This window comes from Pelodiscus sinensis, chromosome 33 (genome assembly GCF_049634645.1).
Source record: "Pelodiscus sinensis isolate JC-2024 chromosome 33, ASM4963464v1, whole genome shotgun sequence".
Classification (NCBI taxonomy): domain Eukaryota; kingdom Metazoa; phylum Chordata; order Testudines; family Trionychidae; genus Pelodiscus; species Pelodiscus sinensis.
Window position 1 is genome coordinate 10897820 of NC_134743.1, and position 24925 is coordinate 10922744.

The following is a 24925-nucleotide window of genomic DNA, read 5'->3' on the forward strand; positions in this document are numbered from 1 at the left end:
AAGGCATAACAAGTGGGGTTCCACAGGGGTCTGTTTTGGAACCGGCTTTGTTCAATATCTTCATCAACGATTTAGATATTGATATAGAAAGTACGCTTATTAAGTTTGCAGATGATACCAAGCTGGGAGGGGTTGCGACTAATCTGCAGGATAGGGTCACTAATTCAAAATGACTTGGACAAATTGGAGAAATGGTCTGAGGTAAATAGGATGAAGTTTAAGACAAATGCCAAGTTCTCCACTTAGGAAGGAACAATCAGTTTCATACATACAGAATGGGAAGCGACTGTCTGGGAAGGAGTACGGCAGAAAGGGATTTAGGGGTTATAGTGGACCACAAGTTGAATATGAGTCAGCAGTGTGATGCCGTTGCAAAGAAAGCAAACATAATTCTGAGATGCATTAACGGGTGTTGTGAGCAAGACACGAGAAGTCATTCTTCCGCTCTACTCTGCGCTGGTTAGGCCTCAATTGGAGTATTGTGTTCAGTTCTGAGCACCGCATTTCAAGAAAGATGTGGAGAAATTGGAGAGGGTCCAGAGAAGAGCAACGAGAATGATGAAAGGTCTAGAGAACATGACCTATGAGGGAAGGCTGAAGGAATTAGGTTTGTTTAGTTTAGAAAAGAGAAGATCGAGGGGGAACATGAGAGCAGTTTTCAGATATCTAAAAGGGTGCCATAAGGAGGAGGGAGAAAACTTGTTCATCTTGGCCTATGGGGATAGAACAAGAAGCAATGGGCTTAAACTGCAGCAAGGGAGATTTAGGTTGGACATTAGGAAAAAGTTCCTAATTGTCAGGGTAGTCAAACACTGGAATAAATTGCCCAGGGAGGTTGTGGAATCTCCATTTCTGGAGATATTTAAGAGTAGGTTAGATAAATGTCTATCAGGGATGGTCTAGACAGTATTTGATCCTGCCATGAGGGCAGGGGATTGGACTCGATGAACTCTCAAGGTCCCTTCCAGTCCTAGTATTCTATGATTCTATGATTGTTTTATGCTTTTGTGATGTCTTTCCACACTTGGAGCGAGCTATGGGAGTGAGGCATTCATGGGTAATCAGTAACATGCTTTTCATAGGTATATGCTATGAATGCCATGTAAAAAACAAACAGATTCCAGACAGTTGCATGAACATGCCCATGCATGTGCGCGCGCACATCCATCCATCCATCCATCCATCCATCCCGGGGGAAAATATGTGAGCGGGACATCAAGCTGAGAAACCAGTCTTGGCACCTTGTGTGTTTACCTGAACCTATATTTGTGTGCATGCATCTCTTTGCATATTTTTATATTTTGTGAAAAGATGTCATGTACATAATAGAATATAAACTGGAAATTTACATCCTGTTTGTCCCATACAATGTTGTGCTAACTGTACAACCTAAGATCTAACCTGATATTATTAGTGTAGAATAGAGATGTGGTAGCTAGAAAGATTACAGAGAAAATTTTAATTGCAACTGCCTTGCCAGATAGGAGCCCAATTAGCAATTTGCTGATGAATACATTATTTTCCAATACAGCTCTTAGGCCTCCTTTCTTAAAAGTACTGGAGCCGACTATCATTGCAATCTTTCCTGTTTTTGATCTGTCCACAGGTGGTTAGTAAGTACTTTCCCTCTGAACAAGCCACAGATTTTATTGAGGCCATACTGGATGGTATGCGGTCTGCTAGCCCCTCCTGTGCCACAGCAGCCGGTCTGTGGATGAAGATCATCCTGAAGGAGTGTGGAGGTGCCATGCTGGATGAGGTAAAATAGAAGCTGGAGAGGTTTTTCTGGCTAACCTGCAGGCTTTCAGGTCTTTGCCATCATTTGCAGTGAACACAAGTCTTGCTGTTTCTCCCCCTGGGATTGGAAGTTAATTCCATCTGTGTTCCTATCCTGAGTCAGGCAATGGGGGAATCAACAGCAGAAGACAGAGATAATCTAACGGTACATCTGCACTAGCTCGTTAGTTCGAGCTCGGTAGGGTAATGAGGGCAAGCGGAGTTGCAAATGAAGCCCGAGATTTAAATATCCCGGGCTTCATTTGCATGTTCCCTGGCGCCACCATTTTTAAATCCCCCTTACTCCAAACCCCGTGCCCGCGGCTACATGCGGCATGGACTAGGTAGTTCAAATTAAAGATCCTAATTCGAACTACCGTTACTCCTCATGGAATTAGGATCTTTAATTAGAACTACCTACTCGGTGCCGCGTGTAGCCGCGGGCACGGAGTTCAGATTAAGGAGGATTTTAAAATGGCAGCACCCGGGAACATGCAAATGAAGCCTGGGATATTTAAATCCTGGGCTTCATTTGCAACTCTGCTTGCCCTCATTACCCTACCTAGCTCGAACTAACGAGCTAGTGTAGCCGTACCCCAAGGGAAAAGGAAGATGCTTGATTAGTTGTCTATCTTGTTGTCACAGTTTCCAGCCATGAAAGGCTTGGAAAAATTAGACTCCGAGTAAAATGCAAAAAGAGAATATCCGGCCCCAAGAGACAAGCTAAGTGAACTACATCTTCGGGCCTCAGATAATGAGGGGTCTCTAAAAATACCCCCAAATTACTAGTTTTTACTTGCCTCTTTGCCTATGTATAGATAGATAGATAGATAGATAGATAGATAGATAGATAGATAGATAGATAGATAGATAGATAGATAGATAGATAGATAACTTTATTATTTCTCTTTTCATTGTCCTTTCTGTTAGAATAATACATGTTTTTTTGGAAATGCAATGAGGCCTCTTTAACTTGACATAGCTTAGGGCCTCAGCATGTCTTAACCCGGTGTTGCAGCCAGGTATGGGCAGAGATATGCATAATTTTTGTGGATTAAATCTATGCAGCCATGTCTAAATACTTGTTTTTTGAAGGGAGGAATTTCTACAAGAACAGCAAATTGCTAAACGACTAAATAAAGGTTTTGGCTCTGCAGAATGAATGCAGAGAATGGAAAAGGGACATTTTTTCTGGTTTTATTCTGTCCAGGTGCCAGCTATCCTGAGGAGAATATACATTCATATGCCTACCATCAAGCAGGGTAGCTTGAGGCAGTTCCTGGTGGAGGCAGTGTCCATTCTAGCCCACCATCACCTAGAGGCAGTGATCTTCAGCCTCCTCACCAAACGTCTGCCGATGGACAGGTATATAGTGCTCCTTACAGTGTTCATTTTGGTAACCATGGATCCCACAGCTTCACTGGAAGATGTAAGGCTTCATTTAAGCCACAGACAGGTTGAGATAATTCCTAAAGGTTAATAGCTTGGGTCTTTCTGCAGAAAGGTCCAAGACCATGTCAAGGTGGGTGCAGGGAGAAATTAAGTTTCATTCTGTTTCCATTAATTAATAGTTGCTTTGGCATCCTAAAGACTTCCCTTTACTGGCATCACTGGAGTGGACTTTTGCCTCTCCAGACCCCTGAACTAACATCACCCTGGAAATTGCCAGTGACTGTTCGTTTTCTGGTAGCATGAAAGCTTCAAATCCAAATTCCTGGCTGATTAGCAAGGATAGGGCACCAGGCTTTTGGTATCAGGAAGGGTATGGCTGCTGGAATGGAGTTGTCATTCTTGGTACTTAAAGACAGGGCGGTAAGCATATCTATCATTTCATTCAAACATCCCTAGCTGAATTATCAGTCATCTGTGCTGGAATCTAAGAACATAAGAACGGCTGTAGTGGGTCAGACCAAATGTCCATCTAGCCCAGGATCCTGTCTTCAGACAGTGGCCAATGCCAGGTGCCCCATAGGGAGTGAACAGAACATGCCCATTCTGGCAAATAGAGGCCAGGGAATGCCATTTGTAAAGAGGTCATGGGCTAGCCACAAATATTTGTTCTCATAGTTGTACATCCAGTTAGTAGGAAGATCATTTTTCTTTCTTCAACTTGTCTCCCAGGCCCTAGATCTTTGGGCATCATATGCTCATGATTCCATATCTACTGAGAAGTAGGAAAACAGGAACTGTGATTAGAGCTCTGTGTCCTTTCCTTCTGAAGTCTAGCATTAATGGTTATGGTGCAGTAAGGCTAGGGTTGTGTCTATACAGCACCCTAAACTTGAAATAAGATGCACAATTTGCACTCCGCAAATTGCCTATCATATTTTGCATAGCCTATTTTGAAATGTGGCGCTTCTACACAGCACCAAATGTCGAAATAATGTGCTATTTCAAGCCATCCCTTATCCCTCATGCAACAAAGTTTATTGGGATGGCAAAATAGTGTGCCCATTATTTTGAAAAATATTTCAAAATAACGGGCTGCTTCTGTAAATGTGGGGTAGGTATTTCGGGATACCTCCAGGATCCCAAAATAGTCATGCACTGTAGAAATGTAACCTGAAATGTAACTTAACTTAGTTCTGTAACTAGAAACTCAATATGTAAAACATGAGGACCATATAAGGAGGACAGCACTCTGAACTTGCTCATCATAGGCAGGGCTTGACAAATAATACAATCTACTCATCCATGGCGTGTAGATTGTAACCTGGAAGAGCCGGGTTCGGGCGATCTGTGCATGCGCAGATCGCCGGACAGCGCGGCTGGTGAGCCCTGATCATAGTCAAGGAGAAAATGTGTTCTTTACTTGAATATGATGCATATAGTCAGAGCCACAAAAGTCTCCAGGGGTCACATATAACCTATGTTAAATTGCAGTAACACCACTGAGCTGTGGAGATCTCTGGGGACAGATCCCTTGCTCGCCCCTCAAGTCCTGAAGGTCCTAATAGAAAGAATAAAGACTCCAACAAGCCAAGAAGGAAGCATGACCTCAGAGACAGAAACTGACCTGCATTTAGCAGCTGCTGCACCTCTCACAGTAAGTTAGACGACAGACATGTATTTCTCTGCTTTGTGACAAACATGCTGATGGAAAGCTAGATGAGTGGTATAATATTGTCATCTGGGCACTTCTTTTCTGAAGTACTGTTTCCTGGATTCCAGCTGTGCTTTCTGTGGCAGATTTAGAGTATGTGGCTGATTCACTTAATAATATCTGGCAATTAGAAAGTCTTTGAATCAGATTTCTTACAGTGCTTTGCAAATGTTTTGTGCAACTCATAACATGCCTTGATAGGTCCTACACATTTTTACAGCTATGGGACGCTAAGGCACACATGGAGTGAATTGCTCTCGGTCATTCATCAAGTTAGTGACAGGAGTGAGAATTTAGTCCAGCAGGTATCAGAAGGGGAGAGCGTGTGATAGTGTTAGGAAGAGACCTCTTCTTTTACCATGCTCTCCTTTCAGGCAACATGTGCCATCTTTGAAGTGGTGTCAGCATTGCAGTTGAGCAAAACTGTGCAGGAGCTGTTCCCGGAGTTGTTCACTGTTCTTCTGCAGCAGATCAGCCAAACCCTAGGACAAAAGATGCCTTTGCCCAGGATGAGACGCCGAAGGAGGTTATTTAGAAAAGGACAACAACTATGTGAGGGCAACCCTTGCAGGTAATTAGAAGAAAGGGAGCAAAACAAAGAGAATCCCAGTCCATTTGTGTGACACTCCCCAGGAGTTCTCAGGGTTATGAGGCACCTTACCATCACCTGCTTTTAATATGAGAAAGTCTTGTTTGTGCTTGCTATAGGTCAGTTCCCTGAAACCACCAAGCTCTGGCAACACAAACACTACTATCTAGGCCTCCTCAGGCCTCAGTCTCTTTGTCCTCTCTTTCTGACTACAGCTTAGAGAATCTCTATCAACAGATTCTCCTCTAAGAGAAGTCTCCCTGCGATTTACGTGCATCTCCCCACCAATCGGCTTTCCCCCATCTCTTAGTTTAAAAACTGCTCTACAGCCTTTTAAATGTTTAGTGCCAGTAGTCTGGTTCCACCCTGGTTTAGGTGGAGCCCATCCTTCCTGTATAGGCTCCCCCTCTCCCAAAAGTGTCCCCAGTTCTTGATAAATCCAAACCCCTCTTCCCTACACCATCGTCTCATCCACGCATTGAGACTCTGAAGCTTTGCCTGCCTACCTGGTCCTGCGCATGGAACTGGAAGCATTTCCAAGAATGCCACCATAGAGGTCCTGGATTTCAGTCTCTTTCCTAGCAACCTAAATTTGGCCTCCAGGACATCTCTCCTACCCTTCCCTATGTCATTGAGACCTACATGTACCACGACCACCGGCTCCTCCCCAGCACTACACATAAGTCTATCTAGATGCCTCTAGCATTTTGTCTCTTTTGCTCTCTGTTTCCCTCAAACACTGCTGTGGATGTCCCTTTAGGCAGATTCCTTATTCATGGGAGAATAGGTTTGTTGATTCTATAGCCCCACTCTAGCCAGGCAATCAGGTACATTTCTATCCAATTAGGCTTTCTCTGGGGAAGCTAATTAGTACTAGTAGTTACCAGAGTGCTGACCCCAAGTACAAGCTCTCAGCACCCTGTCACATCTCGCTGGACATAGGGCCCCAAAATATCCATTAGTGATCACTAATCTCTCTGTGTCCCAGCTTTTGGGGTCTGATTGTGAATTTTTTCCATATTACTGTACTGTGCTAGTGCCCATACACCTTGCAGATAGGAGAAAGTGACTGCAAAATGTTGTCCATAGCAACACTAGTAATATGAGATGTATGAGACTGAAATACCTCCTGGGAATTAAGTCCTTCCAAAAACAGTGGTCCCCAGGATACTGTCAATGGATGAACTGTCAATGAACAACAGACCTGACAAGTAACTGGGGTTTCCTGACTGCTTAGGCTGTGCCTTTCTATTGGTTACTACAGTTCTGTGCCTCTTTTCCCCCAGGCTTTCTATTGAAGCATTAGAGGCTGTGCTTCTCAAGGCTATGAATGAGAAGCTGATACGAACTCTCTGGAAGCAGAAAACTTGGATGCTTCTTGAAAATCCGCAGACTCACCACGAGGGGGTGTGTTTGCTGGTGAGGTAAGAGATCTAGGAGACAGCACTTCATCCTCAGGGATCGGCAACAAATAGAGTGACTGACAGGGAACTTTCAGGTATAGCTTTGTGCGGGGTGCCCTGGGTGAGAAACACAGAGCTTCCATGCGTAGGTTTTAGAGTTGTATGGTCATAGCAGCTAAGCTTTTGAAGTGCACAGTCTGCCCCATAAGTGGTTCCTTTTGTCTTCCAGGGTTCTGCAAAGATCTGGACTAATAACAGTGGAGATCATACAGAGCCTCCTTCCCTGGGTAAATTCCCCATCAGAAAACCAGCGAGTCACCAGCACAGCTTTCTTTGCTCAGGTATGAGCAGTTCCACCATTAGGCTGTTATCTGTTGTTTACCTTTCTCTGAGGAATTGTACAGTTCAGTTCATAGGAATTCATTTTAGATAGTAGAATGTGTCCTTTATAAGGAAATCTCATAAGGAACTTCATTACACCTTTCTTAATCATTTTCTCATTGTTATTTTTGGGGCCTATACTAGCCTAGCCTAGCTGCCTATTCTAGTTGCTGGTTAAGAGAGAGTGAGCAAGATATAGATAGGCTACGTCTACATTGGCAAGATTTTGCGCAAATAGGGTATGTCTACACTACAGCACTAATTCGAATTAACTTAATTCAAATTAGTTAATTTGAAATAAGCTAATTCGAATGAGTGCATTTAGACCTAAAAACTAATTCGAATGAGCATTTTGCTAATTCGAAATAGCATGTCCACATTGAGTGGACCCTGAACCGAAGTTAAGGCTGGCCAGAACCAGTGCCGTCAGGGCATCAGGTTAGGACTTAAGGTGTGGAGCTGCTTCCTCAGGCTAGCCGAGGGCTGTGCTTAAAAAGACCTGACCCCCACCCCGGACAGACAGTTCTCAGGATTCCCCGCTTGCATGTCTAACTCGATGGGGACATCAAAGCAGTCCTGTCTTGGAGTGCCCTGAATGCCCACACTCGGCACATTTCAGCACTCGACCATCAGCCCGGCTGCACTTGCCGCAGGCTGCCATCTGGGGGAGGTCAATCAGGGGGCTATCAGGATCCAGGAGGCCCTACAGGAAAGCTTCCACCCCGAGGAGCCCGCAGAGCCACCCCAGTCCTCCCCATCGGGGGCTCGTGCCCCATTCCTCCCTCACCTCCTTCCACTTACCCTTCCCGAGCCCCCTCTTCCTGATGTAAAAAATAAAGGACATGTGTTCAAAAATAGAAACTCTCTTTATTTAACAAAACTGGGGGCGGAGGGGATTAACCTCTGGGGGACTGGGAAAAGGAGGTGGGAGAGGGGAAGAAAGAGGGTGGGAGAGGGGAGGTGGAAACCTGGGAGGAGGGAGCTGGAAGGGGGAAGCCAGGGGAAGAAGGAGGAGGGGAAGTATCAAACTATGGTACGCCATATCTTCAGAACTGTGTACAGATGTGGTCTTCTCACCTCAAAAACGATATGGCCTTGGAAAGGGTTCAGAAAAGGGCAAGTACAATGATTAGGGGTTTGGAACAGGTCCCATATGAAGAGAGGCTAAAGAGATTGCGACTTTTCAGCTTAGAAAAGAGGAGACTGAGGGGGGATATGATAGAGGTCTATAAAATCATGAGTGGTGTGGAGAGGGTGCATAAAGAAAAGTTCTTCATTAGTTCCCATAATAGAAGGACTAGAGGACACCAAATGAAATGAATGGACATCAGGTTTAAAACTAATAAAAGAAAGTTCTTCTTCACACAAAGTTCTTCTTATAGTCAACCTGTGGAACTCCTTGCCACAGGAGGCTTTGAAGCCTAGTACTATAACAGAGTTTAAAGAGAAGTTAGATAAATTCATGGAGGTTGGGTCCGTGGAGTGCTATTAGCCAGGGGGTAGGAATGGTGTCCCTGGCCTCTGTTTGTGGAAGGCTGAAGATGGATGGCACGAGACAAATGGCTTGGTCATTGTCTTCGGTCCATCCCCTCTGGGGTACCTGGTGTTGGCCGCTGTCGGCACACAGGCTACTGGACTAGATGGACCTTTGGTCTGACCCAGTACGGCCATTCTTATGTTCTTATGTACTAAGCGCAGGGCTCAGGGTCGGGGGTCTCACTGGAACAACTTGATTTTCATGCAAATCTGCTCCTGGGTTTGGATGTGGCCTTTGGTGGCCAGGCTGGCAGCTATCCTGCCCTAGACGGCTGCATTCCTGTGCCTAGTGTGGAGGTCGTGGACGCTGGAGGCCTCCCCCCAAACCTCGATAATGTCCACGATCTCTGCACTAGACCAGGCAGGCGCCTGCCTCTTGTGGCCCTGGACAGGCTCCTAGGAGCCGCCAGCCTGGTCCTGGGAAGAGGCGGAGGGCTGGGTGGCAGCAGGTGGCTGGCTCATGCCATGCCAGGTGCAGGGTCTGCTGGCTGGGTCCTGGCAGGCTTGCCGCTGGCACAGGCACTGTAGCCAGACCATGCCCCTTTAAGGGCTCTGGGGCTGGGAGAGGGGCAGAAAAGTTTCCCTGGTTTGGCCCAGAGTGGCCATCAGGGCAACCTGATTAGGGTTAGCCTCCAACTAGTTCGAATTAAGTGGCTACACAGCCCTTAATTTGAACTACACAATTCGAACGAGGCGTTACTCCTCGTAGAATGAGGTTTACCTAGTTCGAATTAAGCGCTCCGCTAGTTCGATTTAAATTCGAACTAGCAGTTTGTATGTATAGCCGCTATTAAAGTTCATTCGAACTAACGGCTGTTAGTTTGAATCAACTTTGTACTGTAGACATACCCATACTTTTAACGCAAGAGTTTTTGCGTTAGAATATTTGCGCAAGAGAGCGTCTACACTGGCATGTGCTGTTGCGCTAAGAGGCGCTTTTCTGCAAAATCATCCGTGCCAGAATAGACGCTCTCTTGCGAAAGAAAGCTCCGATGGCCATTTTAGCCATTGGGCTTTCTTGCACAAGAAATTAATGTGGCCTGTCTACACTGGCCTCTTGCGCAAGAACAGTTGCACAGGAGGGCTTTTTCCTGAGCGGGAGCATCATAGGTTTTGCGCAAGAAGCACTGATTTTAGACATTAGAATGTCAGTGTTCTTGTGCAAGAACTCCCCACCAGTGTAGACAGGCAGCTGCTTTTGCGCAAAATCATGCCAATGTAGATGTAGCCATAGAATTTGAATTACTAGACCTTTTCTGACAATTCCTAGGGCTAATACTGACCAACAGCTCCTGATTTTGGTCTAGCTCAGCAAATCTTCTAAATGAATCTAGTGTCCTAATACTATAAAATAAGCAACATACAAATACATTAACATCTATCTTAGATTCTCATGAATGTAGAATAATAGATTCATAGATCATTAGAACTGGAAGGGATCTTGAGAGGTCTTCGAGTCCAATCCCCAGCCATCACGGCAGGACCAAGCACAGTCTAGATCATCCCTGACAGGTGTTTGTCTAACCTGCTCTTAAATATTTCTAGTGATGCAAATTCCACAACCTCCTGAGGCAATTTATTGCAGGGTTTAACCACCCTGACAGGCAGGACGTTTTTCCTGCTGTCCAACCTAAACTTCCCCTGATGTAATTTAAGCTCATGGCTTCTTATCCTATCCTTAGAGGCCAAGGAGAACAATTTTTCTCCATCTTCCTTAAAACATCCTTTTAGAAACTTGTATTATCTGAGTACTTCAAAATGAGAATGTAGTATCTGAGTGCCTCAAAACTCTTTAAAAGTATGTATCCCTACAACACCCCTGTGAGGCAGGGAAACACTATTAGTCCCATTTTGCAAACAGGAAACTGATGCACAGAAGGCCTAAGTGACTTGCCCAACATCATCTAGGAAGTCTTTGAGGGTGCAGGAAATTGAACTGGAACCTCCTAAGTCCTAGGCTGCTGACCACTGGAGCATCCTCCCTCTCCACAGCCTTGCTATAACGTCTGTGTCATATTTCACATTTACGCTAAGTCGCTATTTTAGAGGCTCATCTGGTGGTTCTAGGAATCTGTTTGTGCCCCAAAATCTTTCTACACCCCACCTAGGAAAGGAGTCACAAACGTGGGTTTTCAAGGTCTGCCTAGAGAGGCCTCATGAAAGCTGCCAATCAGAGCCCAGCTGGCTCAGATCTATGGAGCTACAGGGCTTTATTAGGTCAGTTCCTTTCAGGAAGTGGAGGGCCAAGAAAGGATGCTATTCTCTGGCCAAACCAATTCACAGGGGTTTATTTCAGGCAGCATTTTCTGAAGCTGAATTTGCAGAGAGAGAGTCCTTACGAGCCTTCAACATCTAATTCGAGGGAGAAACTGAAAGTGGCCCCATAGGAAGAACCCAAGGAAAAAGTAGCAATAAACTGAAATGAAGCAATGACTCGCTGCTATTTCTAGGTTGGAACCAAGAGTAGTGGGCAGGCCCAGGTTCCCCAGTGGCATAAACCCGATGAAGGGGACAAGGCTTATGGAGAGGTTGAACAAAGAACAGAATATAAAGGGTCCAGAGTTGGGGCTGAAGACCCTAGTGAGGGCAACAGGACCTAAAAGGCATTTGTTTGGACTTTGGGACTTGGCCAGAGGGCTGAGCCATGGAAGACTCACTAAGATCGACTGGCAGGATGCACCTGGGCGAGAAAAGGACTGTGGTATCAAATGCAGTCACTGAGAGGCTTTCAAGGGATGAGCAATCCCCCATTATAGTGCCTAAAAGGAAAAAATCCATGTTTTTAACACAGTACTCATTCATATAGAATAATAAATTACAGTGTATTACGTGTCTCCTCAAATTATATTCGCTATCTTAATGAACAGATTAGAGCTAATGGACATGTTGATTTTATTTCAGCTAATGACTGATCCCATACTCAGGGAGAAGAAGATCCTTAAGTCTGCCTTACATATATTAGAAGAAAGGTCACGGGACAATAACAGCATTGTCCGTCAAATGGCTGTAAGAGGCCTAGGCAATTTAGTCTATGGGGCACCTGAGAAGGTAAGATAGAATACTGAATACAATGCAGCATAACTAGAGAAACTAAAGGAAACAATTGCTCAGGATTTACAGAGGCCATGCACAATGCACTAGGCCAACTTCTGCTCTCTCATACCCCTGTAACCTCTTTGCAGTCAATACACAGCAGGTTTGTTCCCTTGGTAAGCTGGGCATAAGGAAACAATATGGACTTAATATGATCATATGTAAATGTATACTCCCAGGAATGAAGAGTGTAGGCTTTATTTCCAAGATGAGAGATTCTATTCCAGGAAACAGAGACACTAAAAAACTCAAATCATGATAGATAATCAGCTGAACGTAAGCGCCCAGTACAAAGCTGTGACCAAAAGAGCTGAGGTGATCCTCGGAGGCATAGACAGAGGGATTCTGAATAAGAATAAAGAAGTTATTTTACCTCTGCTTATGGCACTGGTGTGAGAACTGCTAGAATACTATGTCAGGATCATGCCTGCAATTCAAGAAGGATGCTGATAAATTGGAGAAGAGTCACAAGAATTTTCAAAGGGCTAGAAAATGTGCCTTTAGATTCAATGGGGGGGGGGGGGGGGGGGCGGGGAATGAAGCTAAACTAATTCAGACTGCTAGTAAGGCATACATTTTAATGGTAATTTTAATCATTGGAACCATTTACCAAGGGTTGTGGTGGGGTCTCTATCAGTAGCAACTTTAAAAACAAGATGGGCTGTTTTTCTAAAAGAGGTGCTCTAGTCAAACAGACATTATTTTGGGGAGGTTCTGTGTTGTGAAGGAGGTCAGACTGAATGATCACAATGGTCCCTTTTGGCCTTCAAATCTAAGTAATTAGAAATCTAATAGGATTACATAGGCGTAATATGGCACAGAGTTTGGCTTATTGTAGCTAGTACCTGATGTAAAATATAGCTATAGGTCACTAGGGGGGCAGATGAAATTCCCACTGCTTCATAATTGCTAAAAAAACATATTAGAAATGTGGTTAGTGGAAAGTGTTTTTTAATGTCATACGTCTGAACAGGTGAAAAAGTACAAGAAGTTTCTTCTGGAGGCACTGATCAGGACTTTAGAAGACACTTTCAGTTCTGAAGTCGTCGAAAGCATGAAGGCACTGGCCAAAGTCCTTAAGGAGCTGAAAGGGAAGGACATAGGTTCTTCCTTCAGAGACCTCACCACACAGATCCGGAAGTACTTCGATAATGTACGTGAACAGAAGCCTTCAACCCCAGTTCAGCTGACATTGATGAGGCTCCATTTACAATGCATGATGTGTCCTCACTGGGCATTGTTCATGTCAGAATGAAGTGATTTTAGGCCTTAGGGAAGAGATGTGTTTTATGGAGGAGCAGAGAATTAAGAAAATGAGGATGCCATCCCTGCTCCTTCAGTCTCACCCTTCTGTTCATCTTTATTTCCAATGAGAATGGCAAAGGAAGTATGAATACTAGATTAGGTAGCTGCATAACAAGGAAAATGGGCATACAGGGTGTAATAGACTGTTTTGGGCCTGCTCCATACGATTTTTATGTCAGATGGTTGAAATTATTCCATTTTGCAGAGAAGTTTGAGATTTCAAATTTTGGTTTTGTTCCTATTTGGGGGACACACCCCCCAGCCCAAATTTCAAAACTCTTTGTGAAACAGTAATACTATTCTCAACCCAGCTCTACTGGGAGCCTTGCCTGAGGGCAGTCTACTGGCAGACTATGCTGGAGACAGGGAACCTGGAAACACTGGGAATTAGAGGTGCCAGGGTGCACATTTCCTGGCTCCTTGTCAGCCTGCCAGACAGGCTGTTCTGAAGGTGAGGGCCAGGAAGCCCAAGATCCCAGTCAGCCTGCTAGATGGGTCACCAAGAAGCTGACCAAGTACCCCTACTTGGCTTCTGGAAGAATTTTGTCAAAATTGAACTGTCTTCAAAGTATTTTGATGAATCAACACATTTGGCCCAAACTTGATTAATTCCAGTTCTTCTAAACTTCTGTCGTTGGAATCACTCTACCCTAATGTAGAAGAGACAGCTGTGCTAGATACATGATGTGGTTATTTCTTCGTTACCAACCTGTGTGGCTTTCTTGGCTATAGGAGGACAACACTCTTCGTGCATTGGCCTTTGTCCTGTTTGGTATCCTGGCCGGCTCTGCAAAGAGAAAATGGAAGGACTATTTTGCCAAGCAGGTTAGACAGAGCTGGGTCACGCTTCTGCTGCACCTGCAAGATCCAAGCCCTGAGGTTTCAATGGTAAGAATGACAGTGACTTAATTACTAAGCAAAAAGAATCTTCCTCCTGATGCCAGGGGAGCTCTGCTATTCCTTCCCGCAGTGGAGACCTAAATTCTTCCCTCAGTTCATTGCCCTCCTTTTGAGTTAATCCCAGACAGGCTGGTCCTTAGCAGCCAGGGTTGTCTCACTGGAGTTCAGGATAGGTCATGGGTCTGATCCCAAGAGTTCATTCCTGCCTATCTCTGCACCCCACGTTCCTGCCTCCCCACAACAGAGGAAAGGCCACAGCTATGCCTAGTGAAGCAGCTTTCATAGCTACATCCGTTCTGAAAAAACATTGCTGCTATCTCCAGTTTTCAGTATTATAAAATCATAGAACCATAGGTTTGGAGGAGACCTCAGGAGGTCACTGAGTCCAACCTCCTGCCCAAAACAGGACCAGCCTCAACTAAACAATCCCAGCCAGGGCTTTGTCAAGCTAGGACTTGAAAACTCTAGATTTAGAGGTTCCGTTGCCTCCCTAGGTAACCCATTCCAGTGCTTCACCACCTTCCTAGTAAAATAGTTTTTCCGACTATCCAACCTAGACCTCCCCCACTGTAACTTGAGACCATTGCTCCTCATTCAGTCATCTAGTACCACTGAGAACAGCCTCTCTCCATCCTCTTTGAAATCCCCCTTCAGGTAGTTAAAGCCTTCTATCAAAGCTCCCCTCACTCTTCTCTTCTGAAGACTAAATAATCCCAAATCCCTCAGCCTCTCCTTGTAAATCATGTGTTCCAGCCTCCTAATCATTTTTGTTGCCCTCCGTTGGACTTTCTCCAATGTATCAACATTTTTTAAGTAATGGGGTGCCCAGAATTGGATGCAATACTCCAGAAGTAGAATCCCTTTCCCCCTATTAAAGTCATGCTGGCATATTTTCTGTCTATTACTTCAGGGGAATCCCTTTTATTCTTGGGGTAGATGAGCAGTCAAGGACATGAGTTCCATTTGAATGAGCACAATACGTGTTATGGAACAATTCAATGGTGCAACCCTCTTTTTCAGGAGTGCAGAGCTACATTTCATCTCTGTGCCCCATTTTTGGGACTGAAGAGGCTCCAAACTATACTTAATGAGCATCTTAGTTGGAGAACCGAGCTGAACCCTGAGGAGCTCCAGATGGATATCTGCAGACACCTTGTGAGTGACCTATAGAATTATATGAGATTATTGACAGCATAGGCTTGTGGTGTAGAAGCAGGGGGAATGTGTGATGGGCAATGGAAGTATCTATGGGTATGTCTACGCTACAAAGTTAGTTTGAACTAACGGACGTTAGTTCGAACTAACTTTCATAGGCGCTACACTAGCGCTCCGTTAGTTTGAATTGAATTCGAACTAACGGAGCGCTTAGTTCGAACTAGGTAATCCTCATTCCACGAGGATTAAGCCTAGTTCAAACTTACTAGTTCGAATTAAGGGCTGTGTAGCCCCTTAATGCGAACTAGTGGGACGCTAGCCCCCCCCAGGTTTCCCTGGTGGCCACTCCGGCCAACACCAGGGAAACTCGTATGCCCCCCTCCCGGCCCCGGACCCCTTAAAGGGGCACGGGATGGCTACGGTGCCCATGCCAGGTGCAAGCCTGCCAGCACCCAGCAGGCAGACCCTGCACCTGGTGCGGATCGAGCCACCCACCCGATGCCCCCCAGCCCTCCCCCTCTTCCCGGGACCAGGCTGGCGGGTCCTGGGAGCTTGCCCGGGACCGCAAAAGGCGGGCTCCCTCCTGGGCTAGTGCGGACATCGTGGACCTCGTCCACGATCTCCGCACTAGGCACAGGAAGGTGGCCGGCTAGGGCAGGAGAGCTGCCAGCCTGGCCACCCAGGAGCAGGAGTGCATGAAAATCAAGGTGGTCCACTGAGACCCCCGACCCTGAGCCCTGAGCTTACAATGGCCATCCTGGGTCAGAACAAAGGTTCATCTATCCGAGTAGCCTGTCTGCCGACAGCGGCCAACCCTAGGGACCCTGGAGGGGATGGACCGAAGACAGTGACCAAGCCATTTGTCTCGTGCCATCCCTCTCCAGCCTTCCACAAACTTTGGGCAGGGACACCACTCCTACCCCCTGGCTAATACCACTCCATGGACCCAACCTCCATGGCTTGATCTCACTTCCCTTTAAACTCTGTTCTAGTTGTAGCCTTCACAGCCTCCTGCAGCAAGGAGTTCCACAGGTTGACTCTGTGCTTTGTGAAGAACAACTTTCTGTTACTAGTTTGAAGCCTGTTACCCATTCCTTTCCTTTGGTGTCCTCTAGTCCTTCTTTATGGGAACTAATGAAGAACTTTTCTGTATGCACCCTCTCCACCCAACTCCTGGTTTTAGAGACCTCTATCCTGTCCCCCCTCCGTCTCCTCTTTTCTAAGCTGAAAAGTCCCAGTCTCTTTAGCCTCTCTTCATATGAGACCTGTTCCCAACCCCTGATCATTTTAGTTGCCCTCCCCTCTGCCACCCTCTCTCTTCCCCTCTCCCACCCCCTTTTCCCAGTCTCCCCCAGTTTTGTTCAATAAAGACAGATTCCATTTTTGAACACAATTGTCCTTTATTTTGTACATCAAGAAGAGGGGCTAGGGAAGGGTAAGTGGAAGGAGTTGAGGGCGGAATGGGGTACGCGCCCCCGATGGGGAGGACTGGGCTGGCTCTGCGGGCTTTTGTGGTGGAAGCTCTCCTGCAGCCCCCCAATTGCCCCATCTCCCCAGATGGCAGGCTGCGGCAAGTGCAGCCGGTCTGATGGCCAAGTGCTGTGATGTGCCCAGTGTGGGCACTCCGGGCACTCCAAGCCAAGACTGCTTTGCAAGTGGGGCACCCCTGAGAACTGTCTGTCCGGCGTGGGGGTTGGCACCCTTTAAGCACAGCCCTCGGCTAGCCTGAGACAGCATCTCCACGCTCTTAGTCCTCCTCTGATGTCCTGCCGGCACTGCTTCCGGCCATCCTTAAGCCCGGTTCAGGGTCCACTTAATGTGGACATGCTAGTTCGAATTAGTAAAACGCTAATTCGAGCTAGTTTTTTAGTCTAGATCCGTTAGTTTTAATTAGCTTAGTTCGAATTAAGTAATTCGAACTAAGTTAGTTCGAATTAACGTTGTAGTGTAGACGTACCCTATTAGAGTGGGATACAGGACTGAGGGTGAGAGGAATGTAAATCTGCCATAGATTCCCACTTTCCCCACTTCTACACAGCCTCCTGTCCTTTCTTTTATTTACTTGTTTAAATTAAAAAAAAAGTCTGAGTGAGTCCAAGAACTGACAGCAGTGGCAAGAGGAACACAGACTGTTTACTTGTGGTTTGTAAAGGCATGTGTTGGCAGTCAAAGGGCATTTCTAGCCAGAGAGAGCTCATGTGTCCCTGATTTTCTCTAGGCCAAAGAGAAGGCTGAGCTACTGGAGAACTTTTACAAAAGCACCATCACATACTTCTGCAGCAGCTGGGAAGAGATCCGGGCAGTTGCAGCCAAGTTAGCTGGTGAGAGAAAGTGTGCCGTGTCCCTTTTGGTATTCCCTTTGAGGTAGACAGAAAAAGTCCCTGTGTGCAGCACTGAGCTACTATTAATCTCTCCGTGCTGTGACTTCTCATGCATAAATGGAGATGTTAATGTTCTCCTACTTCTCCAGTGTGGTGTTAGGAGGAATTTGTAATTTGCAATAGAATGCTTTGAGATGGCGCAGTCATTTAGTAGCAGAGGCTGGCACACTGTCACGTAGGGTATGTTTATTCTCCGATCAAACTAGTGTGCTAAAAATAGAGTAGCTGTGGCAGGAGTAGCAGGAGGGGTTAACTATTCCAAGGATGATCCCATCCAAACCCAAAAGTCTGTTCTCAAGGTGGCTAGCTCCTCCGACTGCTTCTGTCATCTGACCTGCACTCTATTTTTAGTAGTCCGAGTTAGTGTGGACTCAAACTATAGACCTAAGCTCAGTGTTGTTGACTGTTCCTTACTGGTGCTTCATCACTGGGAGGTAGGCAGGCCACCGCCACACAATGCCTGCTGTTGCAGGTTCCTGATTGCCTTGCCCAGGAAGCACTAGATTCCTCCCCTTTGGCCCTGTGCCATCCTTTCCTTAGCACACCCATGCAAGCCAGGCAAGCATTGTGGCCTAATTAATTTATCCATGTGAGATCCTTGCTTAGTACGCACTTATTCCTGGCCCCAGCCCTTTGTTCACACCACTAGATTAATACACTATCCTAGTATATCTCCACTAACTGACAGCAGTGGCAAGAGGAACATAGATTGTTTAAAGCAAATGAGGTTTTATGTAAACATTCTTAATTTTTTTCTCTTCAGTGTGGACGCTAAACTTTTCTAGTATTTTCTTGCCTACAGCTCACCTTAGACCCACAATAGAAGCCAAAGGGCCAATGTTATCACCTTGCACTTAACAAGAGAAGGTTTTTTATTGATGTTTATTTTACACTGCTTATTTAGGCATCATCCTGGAACATACGGACACCAAGAATATGAAATGGCTGGACATGGAACATCTGTTGACCTGTAAGTAACAAATACAGGTGAAATCCTATTCATTAGTGAGTTATAAAGAAATTTAGCTGACAAGCAAGCAGTAACTGATACCACAGGTGTGAAGTGCATCAGCCACACATCAAAGGACAGATTCAGCTTTAGTCTGCTCTGAAAGAGGTACGTCTACACTATAGCGTTAATTCAAGTTAACTTAATTCGAAATAGTTAATTTGAATTAAGCTAATTCGAATTATGCATCTATACACAAAACCTATTTCAAAATAGCATTTTGTTATTTTGAAATAGCGCGTCCACACTGAGTGGACCCTGAACCGAAGTTCAGGCTGGCCGGAACCAGTGCTGGCAGGGCATCAGGTTAGGACATAGTGTGTGGGGCTGCTGCCTCAGGCTAACTGAGCTCCGTGCTTCACGGGACCCTACCCCCACCCCGAACAGACAGTTCTCAGGGTTCCCCGCTCGCTTGTCTACCCCGATGAGGGATAGCAAAGCAGTCCTGTCTTGGAGTGCCCTGAGTGCCTGCACTCGGGACACCACAGCACTCGGCCACATGGAGCCAGAGCTGCCCCTGGGCACACCGGTGCGTCTCGTAGGGTTGTTGCCATCAGCCCAGCTGCACTTGCTGCAGGCTACCGTCCGGGGAGTCCATCAGGGGGCTGTCAGGATCCAGGAGGCCCTGCAGGAGAGTGTCCACCCCGAGGAGCCCTCAGAGCCACCCCGGTCCTCCCCACCGGGGGCTCGTGCCCCATTCCTCCCTCACGTCCATCTACTTACTCCTCCCTAGCCTCCCTTCCTGATGTCAAATAAAAGACATGTATGTTCAAAAATAGAAACTGGGTTTATTGAACAACAGGGTGAACCTCTGGGGAGACTGGGAAAAGGAGGTGGGAGAGAGGAATAGAGTGGGTGGGAGAGGGGAGGGTGAAACCTGGGAGGAGGAAGTTGGAAGGGAGAAGCAAAGGGAAGAAGGGGGAAGGGAAGATCAGGGCCCAAGGTTGGGGGTCTCACCGCACCAACTTGATTGTCATGCAAACCTGCTCCTGGGTTCGCATGTGGCCTTTGGTGGCCAGGCTGGCAGCTATCCTGCCATTGACGGCCGTGTTCCTCTGTCTAGTGCGGAGATCATGGATGCTGGGGCATCCCTCCCAAACCTGAATAAGGTCCATGATCTCCACCCTGGACCAGGAAGGCACCCGCCTTCTCCAGCCCCTGTCAGGCTCCTGGGTGCTGGCAGACTGCTCCTGAGGAGCAGTGGAGGGTTGGCTGCCAGTGCCTTGCTGGCTCACGTTTTGTGGCTACTGGCTCAGGGGCCCCGGTGGCCACTGCTGGCTCTTGGCTGGTAGGCTTGGATCTGGCACGGGCCAGGGTCTATCCCTTTAATGGCTCTGGGGCCAGGGGGAGAGGAGAGGAAGTTTTCCTGGTTGTGCCCAGAGTGGCCACCAGGGCTCCCTGGGAAGGGCTGGAGGCCCCCTATTTTGAATTAATTGTCTACACAGCACTTAATTTGAAATAGCTATTTCAAATTTGGTGTTACTCCTCGTAGAATGAGGTTTACCAAATTTGAATTAAGCGCTCTGCTATTTCGAATTAATTTCGAAATAGCGGTTTGCATGTATAGATGCTATTAAAGTTAATTCAAAATAACAGCTGTTATTTTGAATTAACTTTGCAGTGTAGACGTACCTGGAGGAAACTGCAGCCAGTGTGATATAAGTCAGTGCATCTCCTGGCTACCCTGGCAATGCCTCTTCCCAACCTGTGTGATCCACTCTTTGGGCTCCATCGGCTCCCTGGGAGCCACTTTTTGCTACCCCAAACTCCACACCATCAGATTTATTTCTGTCAGGAGATGTAAAATAACTTAAAAGCAGAAGCTATTGAGTCAATGGAGCACCTTCCAATTGGATGAGTTTCTGGTAGGGTCAGGGTCTCCCCTCTCCCCCCTCCTCCATCTCAGTTTGGAGCTTGGAAGGATCCCAATGGAGGAACCTAAAGCTTTGTTTGTACAAAGACCTTCTGGAGCTTGGTACTCACTGGTACTAAATCTCCAGCTACTGCAGGCATAGGTGACTATATGAAAAGTGAGTCATATTCTCTGTAATTTCAGCTCTCCAGGTCCTACAGAATGACCCAAGTCCCATTGTCCAGCTGGTGGCAACTCAGGTCCTAAGAGACATCTGACCTGGATGAGTGCTCGGGGAATGAAGCACAGACAAATAGAAGAAAGAGCTCCTGCTTCTGTTTCCAGCTTGCACATCATATACTTGGGTGGGAAGCTAGACTGAACGCTATATCTGCTAGCTGTCTATGGGGTAGGGGAGTAGTATAAGGGCCCTACCATCAATCAAACATTAGCCCCGCCCCCTGACCCTGGAAGTCCCCCCCCCCCGACTCCCCGGAAGTCCCTTCTCCCTTGTCACTGGCAGTCCCGCCCCTGGAGGGTAGTACATCCGGGTCGAGAGGGACAGGTGACCGGAAGTAAAAAAGGATGTCATGTGACCCCGGTTAGGCCCGTCCCCTGTCACCGGAAGTCCCGCCCTTGGGGGTAATACATCCGGGGTAAAGAGGGGCAGGTGACCGGAAGTAAGGGGTGTCATGTGACCCCTCTAAGGACTTGCCCCTCCTCCCTCTACCAATCAGGAAGGGCTTTCCCCGTAGGAACGCCCCGCGAACCGCTTTGACCAATCGGGGGGCAGTTCCGGGAACGGATGACCCGCCCAGAAGTGGGTCGTGTGACCCCTCTAAGAACTCAACCCGCCTCCCTCCACCAAACAGGAGGAGTTTTTTCCCTGTAGGACCGCCTCATGAACTGCTTTGACCAATCGGGGGGCAGTTCCGGGAACGGATGACCCGCCCAGAAGTGGGTCGTGTGACCCCTCTAAGAACTCACCCTGCCTCCCTCTACCAATCAGGAGGGTTTTTTTCCCTGTAGGACCGCCCCACAAATCGCTTTGACCATTCGGGGGGTGCAGTTCTGGGACCCGTTACCAGACCGGAAGCTGGTCGTGTGACCCCTCTAAGAGCTTCCCGTGACACCCTCTGTCAATCAGAGCATAGCACTTCCCCATAAGTTCTAGCGCCACACAAAAGAGGCCATCTTGTTCCAAGATACAGCTAGGACACCGCAGCGGCACGCCCACGCTGTCTGAGCACGTTCCGCTCAAGCAGAGGCGGCAACAATACCTGCAAGAGTGGTCATGACTGTATACTGTGTGGCAAAACTCACAATAATTTTTCGCTCCGAACAACTTTTTCACATCCAGAACCCCATAGTAATGCTCATCTCCGCCAAGCGCCGCGCGCCCGGGGCCGGCGCTCCCCCCGCAAGCGCCACGCGCCCGGGGCCGGGGCCGGCGCTCCCCCCGCCAAGCGCCACGCGCCCGAGGCCGGCGCTCCCCCTGCCAAGCGCCGCGCGCCCGGGGCCGGCGCGCTCCCCCGTGCAAGCGCCACGCGCTATGTGCCCAGGGCCAGGTCAGCCCCGAGCACCTGGCGGGTGCATGCAAATGCCCCTGCGGGCACCATAGCGCCCGCGGGCACCGTGTTGGGGACCACGGACCTACGGCAATAACAGTATTTAATAAGATTTCCAAACACAGTTCAGCACATAGGCCCTGGAGCTTGCAGTTTATACCCTCTGGAGTCCAAGTCAAACAGTCATGGTACCACTGGGCTGGCGCATTTATGACACAACCCTCACAGTCCTCAAAAAGCTTTTCCCTAAGACAGTGACTAAGGACGGTATAAACACTAATGCGTACAATAGAGCGCATAACTTTTTTACGCTTATGATGTGGCACTGGCTCAACTAGGTCAATGCACAGCCACCTCCTGAATTCTTCATGGCCGTCATCCTAGGCGTTCTCTTCAATGCTTTGTATCGGTGTTGAGCAAAAACAAGGTGGGCCCGGTTCGTCTTCCTCGTCCGATGCAATGCTGTCCGGGGTCTGACGGTCAGCTAGAAAGGCATCGTCAAGCTGTCAAAAGATTGCCAGAAAGAAATAATGTAAGACGCTCTGGTCATTTTTTTTTTAAAGTTTACAAAATCCCGGATTCCTAACCCCATGATGCCCCAACTTCGATCTTTCATTTACCTATTTGGCTTCTTTTCCATGCGTCTTGTCCGACTCCTGGGAGCCATGGGCACCTTCTTCCTCCAGGCTATCTAGCTTGTCTGGCTGCATCGTGAGCGGTTGGGTTTCGGTGTCAGATATTGGTGTATCCATCAGCAGGTGGGTCAAAGGGCTCCCTTCAACTTCTCCTTCCTCCTCGGAACTGTCGCTGATGTAGCGCTTTCTTCTCGGCACCAAAACAAAGTTGGTGAAAGAAGCCATGTTTCTGCGCAGCGTTTGCACGCTCTCTGAAACACGCGCTCTTGGAACAAGATGGCCTCTTTTGTGTGGCGCTAGAACTTACGGGGAAGTGCTATGCTCTGATTGGCAAAGGGTGTCACGGGAAGCTCTTAGAGGGGTCACACGACCCGTCTCCGGTCTGGTCAACGGGTCCCGGAACTGCACTCCCCGGATTGGTCAAAGCGATTTGTGGGGTGGTCCTACAGGGAAAAAACCCCTCCTGATTGGTAGAGGGAGGCAGGGCGAGTTCTTAGAGGGGTCACACAACCCACTGCTGGGTGGGTCATCCGGTCCCAAAACTGCCCCCCGATTGGTCAAAGGGGTTCGCGGGGCGGTCCTACAGGGAAAAACCCCCTCCTGATTGGTGGAGGGAGGCGGGGCAAGTTCTTAGAGGGGTCACACAACCCACTGCGGGGCGGGTCATCCGGTCCCAGAACTGCCCCCCCGCTTGGTTAAAGCGGTTCGCGGGGCGGTCCTACAGGGGAAAAACCCTTCCTGATTGGTTGAGGGAGGCGGGGCGAGTCCTTAGAGGGGTCACATGACACTCCTTACTTCCGGTCACCTGCCCCTCTTGAACCCGGATGTATTACCCCCAAAGGCAGGACTTCCGGTGACAGGGGACGGGCCTAACGGGGGTCACATGACACCCGGTCAGCTGTCCCTCTTGACCCGGATGTACTACCATCCAGTGGCCGGACTTCTGGTGACAGGGGAGAAGGGAATTCTGGCGGTCAGGGGGCGGGACTTCCGGGATCAGGGGGCAGGGCTAACGTTTGATTGATGGTAGGGCCCTTATACTACTTAGGGGATTACACATGCCGGGGGAATTCACTAAGGGTGGCTTTAATTGGCATTTAAGCATCTAACTGTGGATTTTGGTGATTTCCTTTAGATATCCAGGGCCTTTAACTGTGCTTGTATTGTCCAGTCTCATAAGTTGCTGAGTGTCCTCAAACTCCCTCTGATGATATTGGGAGTTCAGAACACTCTGCCCTTCAAAGAAGGTACTCAGCAGATATCATTCGTCCTCCAAATTTAGAGGCTATGATCCTCCACCTCATAGAAAAAGTTTCCTGAATAGTTAGGTTTCTAGTCTCTCTCAGCACTTTACTCTTGCCCTCCTGGGTTCTGGGCCTATGAGGAGTCACCAGACAACAGTTAGCAAAGGAGGGTAAAAGGCTGAGGGGGTCTGGGATATCATTGTCTGTGGTTCTCAATGGGGAGAGAATCTTCCTGTGATGGCTGAATATGGGAAGGGGATCAGTGTTTTCCCCTGTTGAATTGACACTTTCTGATAATTCACTATATTAGGTAATAGGAGTTCCCCTAATCTTGTGGTGTTTCCTGTTTTGGAGATTGTTTTCCATTCCATATCCAGCAGCTTAATCCCAACCCATGTTATTATATTTATTAAGGGGCATTGTACAAATGCTGATGACTCTTTAAGTTTATTTCTCAGGTGCTGGCCATGCTGTGTCTCACAAACAGTCACCTGTAAATAACCCTCCCCTGTAAATAATATAGTGTTTGTATTTACTGTGCACATGTTTCCAATTAAACTCTTTGAAGTATCTGTTTCAATTACTCAGGGGCCTGATTTCTTCTTTCAGAGTATGTCTACACTACAGCATTATTTCAAAATATCTTATTTCGAAATAGCGCGTCTACACACAAAATGCATTTTGAAATAGCGTTTTGCTATTTCGAAATAGCACGTCCACACTGAGTGGATGGTGAATCGCATTTAAGGCCGGACATAACCAGGTCCGGCAGGGCATCAGGTCAGGAGTTACTTTGTGTGGCTGCTGCCTGAGGCTGTCTGAGGCCTGTGCTTAAAGGCACCCCCCTGGACAGCCAGTTCTCAGGTTTCCCTGCTTGCTTGCCTACCTCCATGAGGGACAGGAAACCATTTTGTCTCTGTGTGCTCTGGTTGCCTTCACTCGGGACATCACAGCACTCTGCAACGTGAAGCCAGAGCTGCCCCTGGGCACTCTGG

General features: G+C 47.5%; 1 protein-coding gene and 1 long non-coding RNA gene across 2 annotated transcripts in view; both read left to right on the forward strand.

Moving 5' to 3' along the window:
- Positions 1 to 24925, forward strand: part of LOC142823382 (maestro heat-like repeat-containing protein family member 7) — a 1101711-nt gene that overhangs the window by 538622 nt on the left and 538164 nt on the right. The gene's annotated exons all lie outside the window — the stretch shown is intronic.
- LOC142823380 (uncharacterized) lies at positions 13975 to 17563 on the forward strand. The gene is made up of 3 exons (XR_012898606.1): positions 13975 to 14074; positions 15107 to 15241; positions 17460 to 17563. It is a non-coding gene; the product is annotated as an uncharacterized LOC142823380 (long non-coding RNA).